We start from the raw sequence: 14,394 nt of genomic DNA on the forward strand, positions 1-14,394 counted from the left end.
CGTGCAAGGACTTTACCCCGTAAGGACAGCCGCCCAGAGCAAAAGAAAGTGCAGCCTGCCCAGGAATGGCTCCGTACACATGGAGAGCTGACACAACAAGATGATGCAACAACAAAAAAAGAAACACAGATTCCCGGTGCCGCTGATAAGGATAGAGGTGGTCACAGAAGAACATACAACAAATGGACAGAGAGAGCAGACAACTGCATTTATTGTGCTCAAATATTCCTAATTGTTGCTGATTACTAATAAACATGTTTACAAAAACAAGATTGCATATTACAAGCAACACTGATTACAAAAAAATCTTGAAAGCAGTAAAAATAGCCATACCAAAGGAGTAAAAATTATGAGTCAAATTAATGACCATTATGTTTCTGTCTGCATTCCATAACTATTTTTGTGTTTGTCTGTTTGTTCACTGGCAGTATATATTTTAATACCTCTGGATAGTAATGTCAATTCCTAAAAAAAACTCTATTCAAATGGCCAAAAATTAAACAAGCACGTATATTAATATCTAGGTATAAGTAATGAAAATTCTAAGTCTTAACTGATAAAACTGCTACAAATCTCTTCATGAAAAATGGTTCTCACATAAATTAAAAGGAAGTTTATTTTTCTTCAAAGAATAAAATGTAAGGTATTAAAAGAAGTAAAAAGTTTGTAGGAATGCTGACTGAAATTTAATAAGTTTATTCAAGAAAGTGTGTTTTGTCCTAAGATAAGATGGCTGGTTTTCATGAAATCAGAATGGAAGTATGTAAGACAAAAGTTGAATGCACAAGGCAAGTTGTAGAAGGTATTGTGGTAGCATTAAGTAAAATAACGTGTTCTGTAAAGGCAGAGTTTGTCTTGAAGTAACTATACTCTATGAGGTTATAAATAATTATAAAAAGTTTGTAAAAGCATTGTTAAAACTGAAATATTCAAATGGCTAATTGCAAAAATCATTATTAAACAGAAACTAAATTGATGATTAAAAGCCACCTCAATCTGCATATTATAGTGGTAATAGGGAAAAATAATGTTGATTCTATTAAAAATCTTAAGTTTTCATAAAATAATAAAAACGGAGTTTTTTTCTGCACTGCTAAAATAAAATACCTGTTAATTAATGTAATCATTATAATTAGATGTTCTAAAAAATTTACTTTAAAACAGTTTTCAAAATCATTTAGTAACTTATATAAGTAGGGTGTATAGAATGTATTTTATTGTTAAGGATCTTCAGAGCCTTAAATAGGCAAATAATTAAAACAAACTACAAAGTCCTGACTGTCTACCACATTCTTAAATGGTGTTTAGTTAAATAAAACAAAAAAACTGTACCCTCTGTTGTAACTGATGAAGTACAATGTTTTCTCGTATTAAGGTACTGAAAACAATTCCTCCCTCATTCAGCTCAGATATTAGAATCATTATATGTGTTAATCAGAAAAAGTTGTGCATAGAAATGAAAGCCCGCCCCTTCCTCAGCAGGCTGCTTTTAAAACAATAACAGAGGCTCAAGCAGCAAGGGGGTGGATCTTAACCTACCCTGTGAACTGGATGGAGCCAGTACCAATATTAGCTTTGGGTGGGGTTTGTGGCAAAGGCAATTCTCTAAACAAATACCACTTGAGTTTTAGTCACAATTACGAGAAGAAAACAAAGCACAAAACAAGAAAAATGAACTGTTGTAAACTGCCCTCTGTGGAAAAGAAAAATCTGTGAAAAAACATCTGAAACACCTGCCAGCAGTAACAGGCAACTGTCTACCATGTCCCTGCCCCTCCTCTAACATCTCTTGAGACTGTTAAGGCAGATGCCCTCGTGAAAGTCCAGAGCCATACCATTGAAACCCAAAAGCAGCAGAGTGAATCCACCAAAAAAACACAAATATCATGGATACCAGACCTGGCAGTGCCTAGGGTAGCAGTTCCCACTGCCTGTCAGTTGCCAGCAGCTCATGAACATCACCCATGATTGTCCATCGTGCTCACTCCAATGACTGTAACAATCACCTCACTGGATGAAACATACTGGCCGAGCACAGACTCCAGCAGCACGATGGCAAGTGGATGACATCCGTCCCCTCCCTCTCTCATAAGGCGCAAGATAAGCTTTCAGTGCTGCAAACACTGCAACAGGACTCCTGTAACCAGATCCTTACAGCAATAAACTAAGTCTAACCCACAAGTTAAAGTGCCAGCTGCTCCAAGCCCAAAAGGGAAAGTAATAATTGTTGTTGCTGCCTATGCTTCAAACTATATAAACTGGGGGAAATGTGGTCATTTTGATCACCGCACTGCTCTATGCAGCTCTGCTGGTTGGGACTCTTAAATCCATAAAAAATCACTCAAAAACACTGTTATGAAACCACAGTTAATAATCTGAAGTCTTTTATTCCAACTAAAACTCTATATGTATAAGCCCATCAAATCATGTAATTTCACTGTCAACCATTAATGCCACTAATGTTTAATGCTGAATATATAATCTTATTATTCCTTCTCCTCAGACTCCTGGAGGCAATAATCTCACAGACCACCCAAATTTCCTAATCAATTCATAACCTTTCCACAATTTTAACTCTCACTCCTCCTATCAGCAGGTCCATACATCTTCCATGCAATAACTCAGTTTATTCAGACAGCCATCCAAGATGTCACCCATGATCATCTTCTTCTCCAATTCATACCCCGAATCATACAGCCAACAACCCAGGAATACGTAAATGGTGTCTTTCTGCTGTGTGAACAATGTCAACCCCTACGGGACCTGAAACGACAGTCTACTATACAGGATGGAAGGAAACGTCTTTCCTCCACCCCTTGACGGCAGGAAGTAGCCAAATCAAGCAGATGCTCCAAATCCCCTTACCCTCCCATCCTGCCTAGTACCACACACCCCAAAACCAAGGTTCTCCTATATATAGATAGAGAGAGAGTTAGAAACATTAGAGGCTTCCAATAATTAGCAAGCTATAGCTCAGTTTCCCCTGATATGCATTGGGGAAAGGCTAGCCCCATCCCCCATAAGCTTATGTGTCTAAGGGCATGGCATTTCCCCACAAGTTGAACAAAGAAAGCTTAGACAGGAGTAAAGGGAAATGAAACCTTCCCAACTTGCATATGAGAGGGAGATAAAATCCCTACAGATCAAAGAAACATCTGCTCCTGCAGCATTCCAAGAAACCATAACTCCCTAACCCACTATCTCCTAGTCACTATCAGGGAAAAGTTTCACCTCTAAGGCTTCCTATTGATCCCTGCACTTCACTCCGACCCTCAACCCCCTCCTACCAACTACCATGTCCCCACCTAGAAAAGGTCTGTATAAATTCAAGTCCCCCCTTCCAGGAGTGGGTTGAAGTCTCTCTTCAGAACTCCACCATGCTGGTGGGGAACTGAAGTCTGTTCTTCAGACCCCCTCTGTTGGGAGAGCTTCCCAATAAATTCTTTCTCTGCCTATGGTCATATCAGTCTCTATGTCCCAGTAAGCGCTGTTTTCTCCAAGAGTTATGAATTCCAAAATAGATATTGGATTATATTTGTAACCTGGTCTGTACCTGGACATGATTAAGTTATGACTAGGGCTTTGATTTGGCCATGTCATTAGGCATGGCCCCACCCAGGGGGTGGGAACTCACAGATGAAAGGCATGGAAAAGGACAGACTTGGGGGTTTTTATTATTCGAGTTTTGATGGTAGAGATTGATGCTGAAGCTGGAGCCCCAGGTACAGAGACAGAGCCATTCATCGGATAGTCTAGAGCTGACCTTGTGGAGAGAGGCAAAGACTAGAGAGCCTCACAGTCTACAGCTGACCTTGTGGAGAAAACAGAGGACCTGAGCCCAGAGGAACCCAGGAAGCCTAAACCCTTGCAAACATCAGCAGCCATCTTGCTCCAACACATAAAAATAGACTTTGCTGAGGGAAGTTACTTATGCCTTATGGCCTGGTAACTGTAAGCTCCTAACACAAATAAATACTCTTTACAAAAACCAACCAATTTCAGGTATATTGCATCAGCACCCCTTTGGCTGACTAAAACAGCAAACTTGAGAGTGAAATTTATACCCCTAGAAGCCTGTATTAAAAAAGAAAGGCTAAACTCAAAGAATTAAATGAATAAAATGAATAACAGGAGAAACTAGGAAAGAACAGCAAACCAATCCTCAAAGCAAACAGAAGAAATAATAAAGATTAGATTTGAAATAAATGAAATTGAGAAAAATAAAATATAGAAAATCAAAACCAAAACCTGGTTTTTTGAGAAGATCAGTAAAATTCACAAACCCCTAGCAAGATTAACAAAGAAAAAAAAGAACCTAATAAATACAATTTTCAGTGACAGGGGGAAGTTATGACTGACCCCACAGAACTAAAAGGGATCATAAAATGATATTCTGAAAAACTGTATGCCAACAAACTAAACAACTTAGATGAAATGGGCAAATTCCTAGGAATGCACAACCTTCATTGACTACAAGAACACTACAATGACACTACAAGAAGAACTATAAGAACTTAACAAGCCAATCACATTTAAAGACACTGAAACTGTCTTCAAAAATCTCCCAACAAAGAAAACTCCAGGATCATTTGGCTTCACAGGTGAATTCTACCAAATAGTTCAAAAAGAATTAACACCAGTCCTGTTTAAACTCTTCCCAAAAATTGAAGAAGAGGGAAAATAACCCAACACCACCGTAATACCAAAGCCAAATATGAACACTGTAGGGAAAATAAAATTACAGACAAATCTCTCTAATGAATACTGATGTAAAAATTCTCAGCAAAATAATTATAAATTAAATCCAGCAGCATATCAAAAGACTTATACTGGCGACGGACTTGGCCCAGCGGTTAGGGCGTCTGTCTACCATATGGGAGGTCCGCTTTTTAAACCCCGGGCCTCCTTGACCCATGTGGAGCTGGCCCATACACAGTGCTGATGCGCGCAAGGAGTCCATGCCATGCAGGGGTGTCCCCCACTTAGGGGAGCCCCACGCGCAAGGAGTGCTCCCTGTAAGGAGAGCCGCTCAGCGCGAAAGAAAGTGCAGCCTGCCCAGGAATGATGCCACACACACGGAGAGCTGACACAACAAGATGACGCAACCAAAAGAAACACAGATTCCTGTGCCACTGACAACAACAGAAGCAGACAAAGAAGAAGATGCAGCAAACAGACAGAGAACAGACAACTGGGGTGGGGGAAAGGAGAGAGAAATGAATAAATAAATAAATCTTAAAAAAAAAAAAAAAAAGACATACATCACAACTAAGTGGGATTTATTCCTGTTAGGGAAGGCTGGTTCAACATAAGAAAATCAATCAATGTAATACACCATGTTAACAAACTGAGGGGGAAAAAAACATGATCACCTCAATCGAGGCAAAAAAAGCATTTGTCAAAATACAGCATCCTTTCTTACAAAAACATTTCAAAAGAGATGAATAGAAGGAAAATTCCTGAATACAATTAAAAGGACAGATGGAAAACCTACAGCTAACATCTTATCCAGTGGGGAATGGCTGAAAGCTTTCCCTCTAAGACCGGAGTAAGACAAGGATGCCCACTAGCACCATTGTTATTCAACATTGTAACAAAAGCTCTAGGTAAAGCAATTAGAAACCAAAAAATAAAGGCATCCAAATAAGAAAAGAAGTAGTAAAACTCTACTTGTGGATAACATGATCTTATATTTAGAAAATTCTGAAATGTCTACAACGAAGCTACTGGAGTGGCAGGCAACAAGATCGACATGAAGACATCAGTAATATTTTTCTACACTGGTATTGCACAATCTGAGGAGGAAACCAGGGGAAAATTCCATTTACAATAGCAAGAAAAAGACTCAAATACAAAGCAATCAATTTAACAAAAGAAGTACAGGACCTATATGGAGAATATTACCAAACAATGCCAAAATAAAGTTAAAATGACGTAAATCATTGGAAAGACATTCCATGTTCATGGACTAGAAAACTAAACATCATAAAGATGTGACTCCTACCCAAACTGATTGACAGATTCACTGCAATATCAATCCAAATGCCAACAGCCTACTTTAAAGAATCAAAAAAAGACAATTACAAAATCATTTGGAAGGAAAGCAATCTAAAATGAAGAAAGACATAGGAGGAATTTCACTGCCTGGTCTTGAAACATATTACAAAGCTACAGTGGACAAATCAGCATGATACTGCCATACAGAGAGAGACATCAATCAGTGGAAAAGAACTGAGAGTACAGGAATAAACCCTCACACATCTATGGTCAACTAGTTTTTCACCAGCCTACAAAGTCTGTGTTAATAGGAGAAAAACACTCTTCAACAAATGCTGCTGGGAGAACAGTTGTCTATAATTGAAAGAATTAAAGAGGACCTCTATCTCACTCCCTATACAAGAATCAACTCAAATTGGATCAAAGACCTAAATATAAAAGCAAAGACCATGAAACTACTAGAAGAAAAGGTAGGGAAGCATCTTAAAGTCTTTGTGGTATGTGAAGTTTTTTAGACCTTAACATACAAAGCACAAACACCAAAGAAAAATTAGATAAATGGGTCCTCTTCAAAATTATATATTTTTGTACTTCCCACGACTTTGTCAAAAGGGTGAAAAAACAGCTAATTCAACGGGGGAAAATACTTAGAAATTACATGTCCAATAAGGGTTTAATATACAGGATATAGAGAGAGATGTTACAACTCAACAATAAAAAAACAAATGATCCAACTATAAAATGGCAAAAGACATGAACAGATATTTGTCCAAAGAAGAAACACAAATGGCAAAAAACACATGAAAAAATATGCAATGTCATTAATGACTAGGGAAATGCTAAATCAAAACTAGATATCATTTCACAGCTATCAGAATGGCCACTATTAAAAAGTCAGAGAACTACAAGTGTTGGAGAGGATGTGGGAAAATAGGAACACTTATTCACTATTGGTAGGAATGCAGAATGGTACAGCCATGGTGAAGGACTATTTGGCAATTCCTAAAGAAGTTGAATATAGATTTGTTACGTGACACTGCAACACCACTATTGGGTATACACCCAGAAATATGAGAGCAGTGACATGAATGGACATCTGCACACCTACATTCATAGTGGCGTTATTCACAATTGCCAAAAGATGGAAACAACCTACATGTCCATTAGCCAATGAATGGATAAACAAACTATGATGTATTTATATGATGGAATATTAGGCAGCAGTATGAAGAAATGAAGTCATAAACCATGTGACAACATGGATGACCCTAGAGGACAGTATGGTGAGTGAAGCAAGCCACATCCAAAATACAAATACAGGAACCTTGTATTGCTATGGCTTACATGTATTGTGTAACATAATGTATGATTCCATTTATATGAAATGTAAATATAAATCAATTTATAGAGGAAAAAATGTATTTGTGCAAAAATAGCTATGGGATCTCTGGACAGCGGAAGCATAGAGAGATAGAGAGGTGATGGATTTTCTTATTTGATATTTCATTTATTATTATTATTACTGAAATAATGAAAATGCTCTAATGATGACTGAGGTGATCAAAGCACAGCTATGTGACAGTGCCGAATACCACTGATTGTGTACTGTGGATGAATTGTATGATTTAAAAAAAACCCAAAAAACAAAAAAAGACAAACAGTAATTAAAAATGGGAAAATATGTGAATACACATTTGCAAAAGAAGAAACGTTCCATTCTTTTAATCACAAGGGAAATACACATTAAAATCTGCTATATTTACTAGAATGGCTAAAATCAAGAGACATAATACCAACTGTTAAAGAAGATGTGGAAAAAGTGGAGCCCTCATACATTGCTGGTGAGAATGCAAAATGGTGCTGCCACTTTGGGAAACATTTTATCAGTTTCTTAAAAATATAAACACCATAATTCTTGCTAATTCCACTTCAAAAAAATCTATCCAAGACAAATGAAATCCATGCAATGATTCCTAGGGCAAGTGCATGGCAGCCAAAACTGGAAGAAAAAAAAAAACACCCATGAATCTCTATTAGCTTGTGCATAGGTAACAAAAGGTGGTACATCCATAAATAGATCTGCACCTTCAACTATCTAATTTCAAGCACATACCCCGCTCCAAGCTATCCTTGGAAGTAACCCCACAGGGCCTGTCCACACCCTACCTGGAGGGTACGCAGGCCTCTACAGGACTACCTTTAGTACTGATTATAGACTCAAATAGAAGGACAGAAGAGCCCTGTGTAGGGAAACCACAACTGATTCCAATTCTGTCACTCTGGGGAACATAAATTCCAAAGAAGGGACCACTGGCAAGGCACCAAACTCTTGAGATATCTGCCCTCACTCAAGCATCTGGATGCCTCCAGAACCCTCAGGAGCCCAGCTATTTGGGGTACAATCTACTTTGGCAGTCAAAGAGATCCTGCTGAGACATGCATAAGCATTACTTCTGGGATGACCTCTGGACTCACCTCACTCGGAAGTACCTTAGCCATATAAACTCATTTGTCTTTATCTTTTCCCCATTTTGGTCAAGGTCTTTTTCCAGTTGCATTGCTGGCTGGTGCTTGGTAGTAATCCCTCAGTGCTAAGGAGTCTCATACCCTGGAGTCATGTCCCACACTGGGGGGAAGGTATAGTATTTATACTATATGTGGCTTAGAGAGAGGCCACATTTGAACAACAAGGAGGCTACCAGGAGGCAATTCTCAGGCACCCTGTAACACTAGGCTAAGTTTCAGTTTCGAGTGTAAAGGTTCATAAGCACAGTCATCAATATCAAGTGTCCATCAGTAGAACATCCTCCTTCACTAGTCACTGCTCCTGTACTCAGGGGATTCTTGCTGACCTTAGAAAAAGTGGCAGAGCTCCCCAGGATTGGAATTTGATATTCCTTCGGTTATTGTATGAATCTCCATCCACCGTGGCAATGCCCCATAAACACACATTTATATGCCTTATATGTATGCCCAGGGGAGCTTCCTCCATGTTATCCCATCACTGACACCTGCAAAAATCATCCTTCCCTGCCACAGACAGAGAACCAAAAGTGCTGGAGAGGACGTGGAGAGATAGGAACACTTATTCACTGTTGGTGGGAATGCAGAATGCTACAGCCACTGTGGAGGACTGTTTGGCAGTTCCCAAAGAAGTTGAATATAAACTTCCCACATGATGCTGCAATATCACTACTTGGAACATAGCCAGAAAATCTGTAGCAGGGACACAGACATATCTGCACACCAATGTTCATAGCAGCATTATTCGCGATTGCCAAAGTTGGGAACAACCCAGGTGTCCATCAACTGATGAATAGATAAACTGTGGTGTATTCACGTGATGGAACATGATGCAGCAGTAAGAAGAAATGAATTCAGAAAGCATGTGACAACATGGATGAATCTAAAGGACATTATGTTGAGGGAAGCAAGCCAGACACAAAAGGACTATATGACTGCGTTACTATGAACCAAATATATCGTGTAATACATTGTATGATTGAAAAAAAATTTATATGTATCCAATATATATAATTTAGAAATGTATGTTTTTATTCGTGTTTTCTTTTTTAAAACTATTATTTATATAGTCAATTATTAAATGTACAAAATAAAGTTAAAAAAAGGAAAAAGTGAGGTTACACTGAAGAGTTGAGAATTGGAGATTTAAATGTGATTTGTTACTCAAGAAAAAGAGGTAACGAAAGAGATAATCTGTTCTATGAAATTGAACAAATGTATGTTCACACTACAAAATGTTAATATAATATCACTTATGCTAAGTGAAAGAAACCTGATGCAAAGTACAACATATTGCATGATTCCATTTATAGAAAATGTAAATCAGTTTATAAAGATGAAGTTAGATTTGTGGTTATGTAGGGCTGGGGAAGGACTGCTAAGGGGCATAGGGTTTTTCTTGTTAGAGTACTGAAAATGTTCTAAAATATTTTATGGTGATGGATGCACAACATTGTGATAATACTAAAATCCACTGGTTATACACTTTGGATAGACTGTATGGTATGTGAATATATCTCAATAAAACTGCTTAAAGCATAAATAATTGTGCTAGAAAAGCCAGAAATAGAAGCTATTTCCAGCAGGGAAAACAGATAGAGGAGTGAAGAATTTTATTAGTTTATTTTTCTTATTATTGAAATAATAAAAATATTCTGATGACTGAGGTAATGAATGCACATCTATGTGATTATACAAATGCTACGCACTGGACACTTTGAATGAATTGTATGCTTTATTAACATTTATCAATAAAACTGATTTGTTTAAAAATACAGGTGTATCAAGAAAATTAATTTCTTTGAAAAATTAAAAAAAAAAAAAAAGACTACTAATCCTCATCCAAAAATGTCATTGCTAAGGTTTTGGTATAAAACTTTCCCGGATTTTTCCACTGAGAATAGCATTATATTCTTCCTGATCATACTTAGGATCTGCAGAATGACAGTGCATTAGGAGAACAGTGTGGTCATCTGCATGGAAGTGACGGGACACCCAGCAGTCCTCCAGGGTGGCAACCCTGTGAAAACCACCTGCAGAAGTTCAGAGGGAATTGCAGGGGACAAAAGAAGGGCCTGGGGGTTGAGAAGGTCCAGCCCATCTGTCCTAAGAGCAGCTGCTCCACAGCCCTCAACTGCTCCCCTAGAACAGCCCTAAACTCTTCTAAGAGGCTGAGAACAGTAAACACAGAGGCTTCCTCTTCAGCCCGGCTCCTTTAAGGCCAGTTGGGTGACTGCTCTTGGCAGACAAAGAAGGGCAAGAATGGTGTCCCCAAGTCACCCAGTCACCTCCCTGCCAAGGAGAGGCTCCCTGGAGCTCCTGGAAATACTCAGCACACCCCTGGGCTCCCTCAGCAGCCTCGGGCAGGTGGCCTGACCAGCAGGCGCCCTTCCCCAGTCTGTGCAGAGGGTCCTAGCAGGCACCCAAATCCAGTGGCCCCCACTGGCCAGCTGCCCTCCTCCAGCCCTAGCAATCTACCACCTTAGCAAGAGTTCACGAACCATTTCCACCCAGCATGACTCCAAGAAATCAAACACTTAAGAAAAGCTGTAACCACTACCAAAAGGAAAAGAGTGTTCCTGGGACCATGGGGAGCTCTGAGGGAAGCCAAGGCTGAAGCTGTCCCAGGGCTTCTAGTGCAGCCACAGCCAGGAGGGGACACAGTGGGAGTGGGCCCTAGAACCCAGACCTCACCTGCCTTGTGGAATTTCAGAGAGCAGAAAGGTGTAAAACAGGAAAGACAGATAATTAAAGGCTCAAGTGACCCACCAGGGCTTTGACCCAAAGAATGCAAGTGCTTAAGAGGAGGAGGGGCCCACACCTGCAGACCACTGGGGAAGGATACACACTTTTAGTTGCAAACTGTTGTGATCCCTGCAAAACTCCCAGGCTGGACACAAACCTACACCCAGATGCCCCTCCCGGGAGGGGTCCCCATTCACTGGGCTCCCTGCAGGCACACACCAGGTGTCAGTCACACTCCCCCTGGGCCTTCCCAGGAGCCCTTCCCCTGGGAGCGATCAATTCCCCTCAGCAGTAACCCCTTTAAGAGCCAGCTGCTGCAGGCCAGGCCCTGAGCCTGACCTTCCCAGGTGGGAGAAGAAAGTCAAGCAGCCTCTGCCTGGCTCCAGAGGAAAATTTGAAGTGTAGGGACTGGGAAGGGGCCACTGAAAGGGGAAGGAACCCAAGCAAGTGGAAGGGTCAGGAGGGCGGAGGGAGGGGCAAAGGGGTGGACCATTGGGGGACCCTGGGGAATGCAGTGAGGGAAGGGGCACTGTGGAGGGGGAAAAGGGACCATGGAGGGGAGGAGGTACCAAAGGGGTGGAGGAGCGGTCATGGGGTGGCAGAAAGGGCTGTGGGGGGCAGGAGAGACCAAGGGGAGGCAGTAGGAAAAATGGTGGGGGCAGGAGGAACTGTGGGGATGAGGAGGGACTGTAGGGGGGAGGAGTGAGTGTGGAGGGAGGAGGGACCATGGGGGGAACAGGGGTAGGGGTCATGAGAGGGAGAGACCAATGAGGAGGAGAGAGAGGGCAGGGATAACATGGGGGGACGGACCTTCAAAGAGGAGGAGGGATTTGGAAGGGCAAGAGGGACCGTGGAGGGACAGGAAGGGATATGGGGGGGAAGAGGGTCCATGGGTGGACAAGAGAGACAGCGGGAGAGAGGAAAGATGGTAGGGGGCAGGAGGGACCGTGGGGGAGGAGTGTGGGTGGGAAGGATCATGGGAAGGAGGAACCATAGAGGAGGATGGGCTTTGGGGTGGGTTCAAAGGTAATTGTGGAGTGAGGGACCTTAGGAGAGGAGGAGGGACTTTGGGAGGGCAGGAGGGACCCTGGGGAACCCAGGAGGGACTATGGGGGAGGAGGGAAGGAAGGTGTAGAGGAGGGACTTTGAAGGGGCAGGAAAGACCTTGAGGATGAGGAGGGACGCTGGTGAGGAGGGACCCTGGGGAAGTGGGAGTGAACATGAGGCTAAAGGGAGCATGGGTGGCAGGAGGGAACATGGCGGTGGGAGAGGAGGAAGAGTGGGGGGAGAGGAGGGACCTAGGAGGGCAGGAGGGATCACGGGGGGGGGGGGGGGGCAGGACAGACCATGGGGAGGCAGGAGGGGACCTTGGGGGTGAGGAGGGAACTTGGGGGAGGCAGGAGGGTCCGTGGGAGGAGAGACCATGGGGGTAGGAGGGATCCTGTAGGATAGGAGGAACCTTAGGGGAACAGGAACCGTGGAGGAGAGCAGCGACAGTAGGTGGGGGACCAGGAGGGGCCATGGGGAGGACAAGAGGGACCGTGGTGAGGGCAGGAGGACCGTGGGGGGGAACGGGGGACAGTGGGGGAGAAGATGACCATGGTGGGGGAAAGGAGGGACTGAGGGAGGGAGGAGCGGGCCGCCCTTCCCGTGGGCCGCGGGACCCTTATTCTGACAGAGGGCCCCGCGCCGCAGGCCAGTCGGGCTGGGCCGAGACCCCCGACTGCACCCTGCGCCCCCCACCCCGCGCCGCCCGCGGAAGCAGCGCCCCCACCCGGCGCGGCCCTGCCTGGTCCCCTACAGGCCGTGAGGAAGCAGAACCCGGGCGCCCCGTACAACTTTCCGGGACCCGGGAGCCGCGCACAACTTTCCGGGACCCGGGAGCCGCGCACAACTTTCCGCCCCCCCGCGCCCCGCAGGCAGCCAGCAGGAACTTTAGGGGTCACGGCGCGGGCGCCCCCTCGACGCAGCAAGGGGAGGCTCGCTCGCCCGCTTTTCCGCGCCTCTGGGGGTCCCCGCCCACCTGCGCCCCGCCCCCGACGCCAAGTTGGGTCCCCAAACTTACCGTTACCGTGGGGTGGGTCCACAGGCGGGGTCCCTGTGCGATGGGCCGAGTGCTTCCGCAGTCCCCACGCCGGCCTACACGTCCTCCTACCCGGAACACGCCAGCAGGTTCTCGCGAGCTTCCCAAACACCGTGAGCTTCCCAAACACCGCGAGCTCCCCAAACACCATGAGCTCTTAGAAGAGCCCCCATGACGTGGACTGGGCGGGGCTTGAGGGGCGGAGCTTCTACACCAGCGCCTGGGCCAATGAGGTCCTGCCCGCTCAGGGTCTCCACGCCCCTAAGGGGGAGGGGCCCTACCCTTGACTGAAAGCATGAGGCACCCAATCACATGCTGTCCTACATGCTGGCAAAAATCAAACTCGTTTATCAATAATGATCAATCCGAGGAGGAAATCAAGAAAAAATATAACATTTAAAATAGTAACTAAAAAAAATCACATACATAGGAATGAATTTAACTAAAGATGTAAATGACTTAGAAACAGAAATCTATGGAACACTGTTAAAGGAAATCAAGACATAAATAAATGGAAGAATATTCCCTGTTCATGGAAAGGAAGAATAAATATCATTAAGATGTCTATCCTATCCAAACAAATCTACAGACTTAATACAATCCCTAAAAAAATCAACACAGCATTTTTTAATAAACTGGAAAAACTACCTATGGGATTTATTTGGAAGGGCAAAAGGCACTGAATAGCCAAAGACATATTGAAAAGAGAAAATCCAGTCAGAGGAATCACACTAGTTGACCATAAAACATGCTAAAAAGCTACAGTGATTAAAAACTGCATGCTGTTGTCACAAGGATAGACATACTGACCAACGGAAGTGAATTTAGAGTCCTGATACAGATCCTCGCATATATAGTCACCTCATTTTCAACAAGGACACCAAGCCCACTCAACTGGGAGAGAATGGTCTCTTCAACAAATAGGCATCCCAGAAGGAGAAGAAAAGGAAAAGGGGACAGAATGAGTGTTGAAGGAAATAATAGCTGAAAATTTCCCAAACTTATTCAGGGAGATGGATGTACATGTCCAGAAAGCACTACACACT

General features: G+C 43.1%; 1 long non-coding RNA gene across 3 annotated transcripts in view; it reads right to left on the reverse strand.

Moving 5' to 3' along the window:
* Window positions 1-13,488, reverse strand: part of LOC105747526 (uncharacterized) — a 195,093-nt gene extending 181,605 nt beyond the window's left edge. For all 3 annotated transcript variants that reach the window (XR_009184146.1, XR_009184145.1, XR_011647806.1), the window contains exon 1: window positions 13,331-13,488. This is a non-coding gene — a long non-coding RNA (uncharacterized lncRNA). The remainder of the gene's footprint in view (window positions 1-13,330) is intronic.
* Between the last annotated feature and the right edge of the window lie 906 nt (window positions 13,489-14,394).

This window comes from Dasypus novemcinctus, chromosome 30 (assembly GCF_030445035.2).
Source record: "Dasypus novemcinctus isolate mDasNov1 chromosome 30, mDasNov1.1.hap2, whole genome shotgun sequence".
Classification (NCBI taxonomy): domain Eukaryota; kingdom Metazoa; phylum Chordata; class Mammalia; order Cingulata; family Dasypodidae; genus Dasypus; species Dasypus novemcinctus.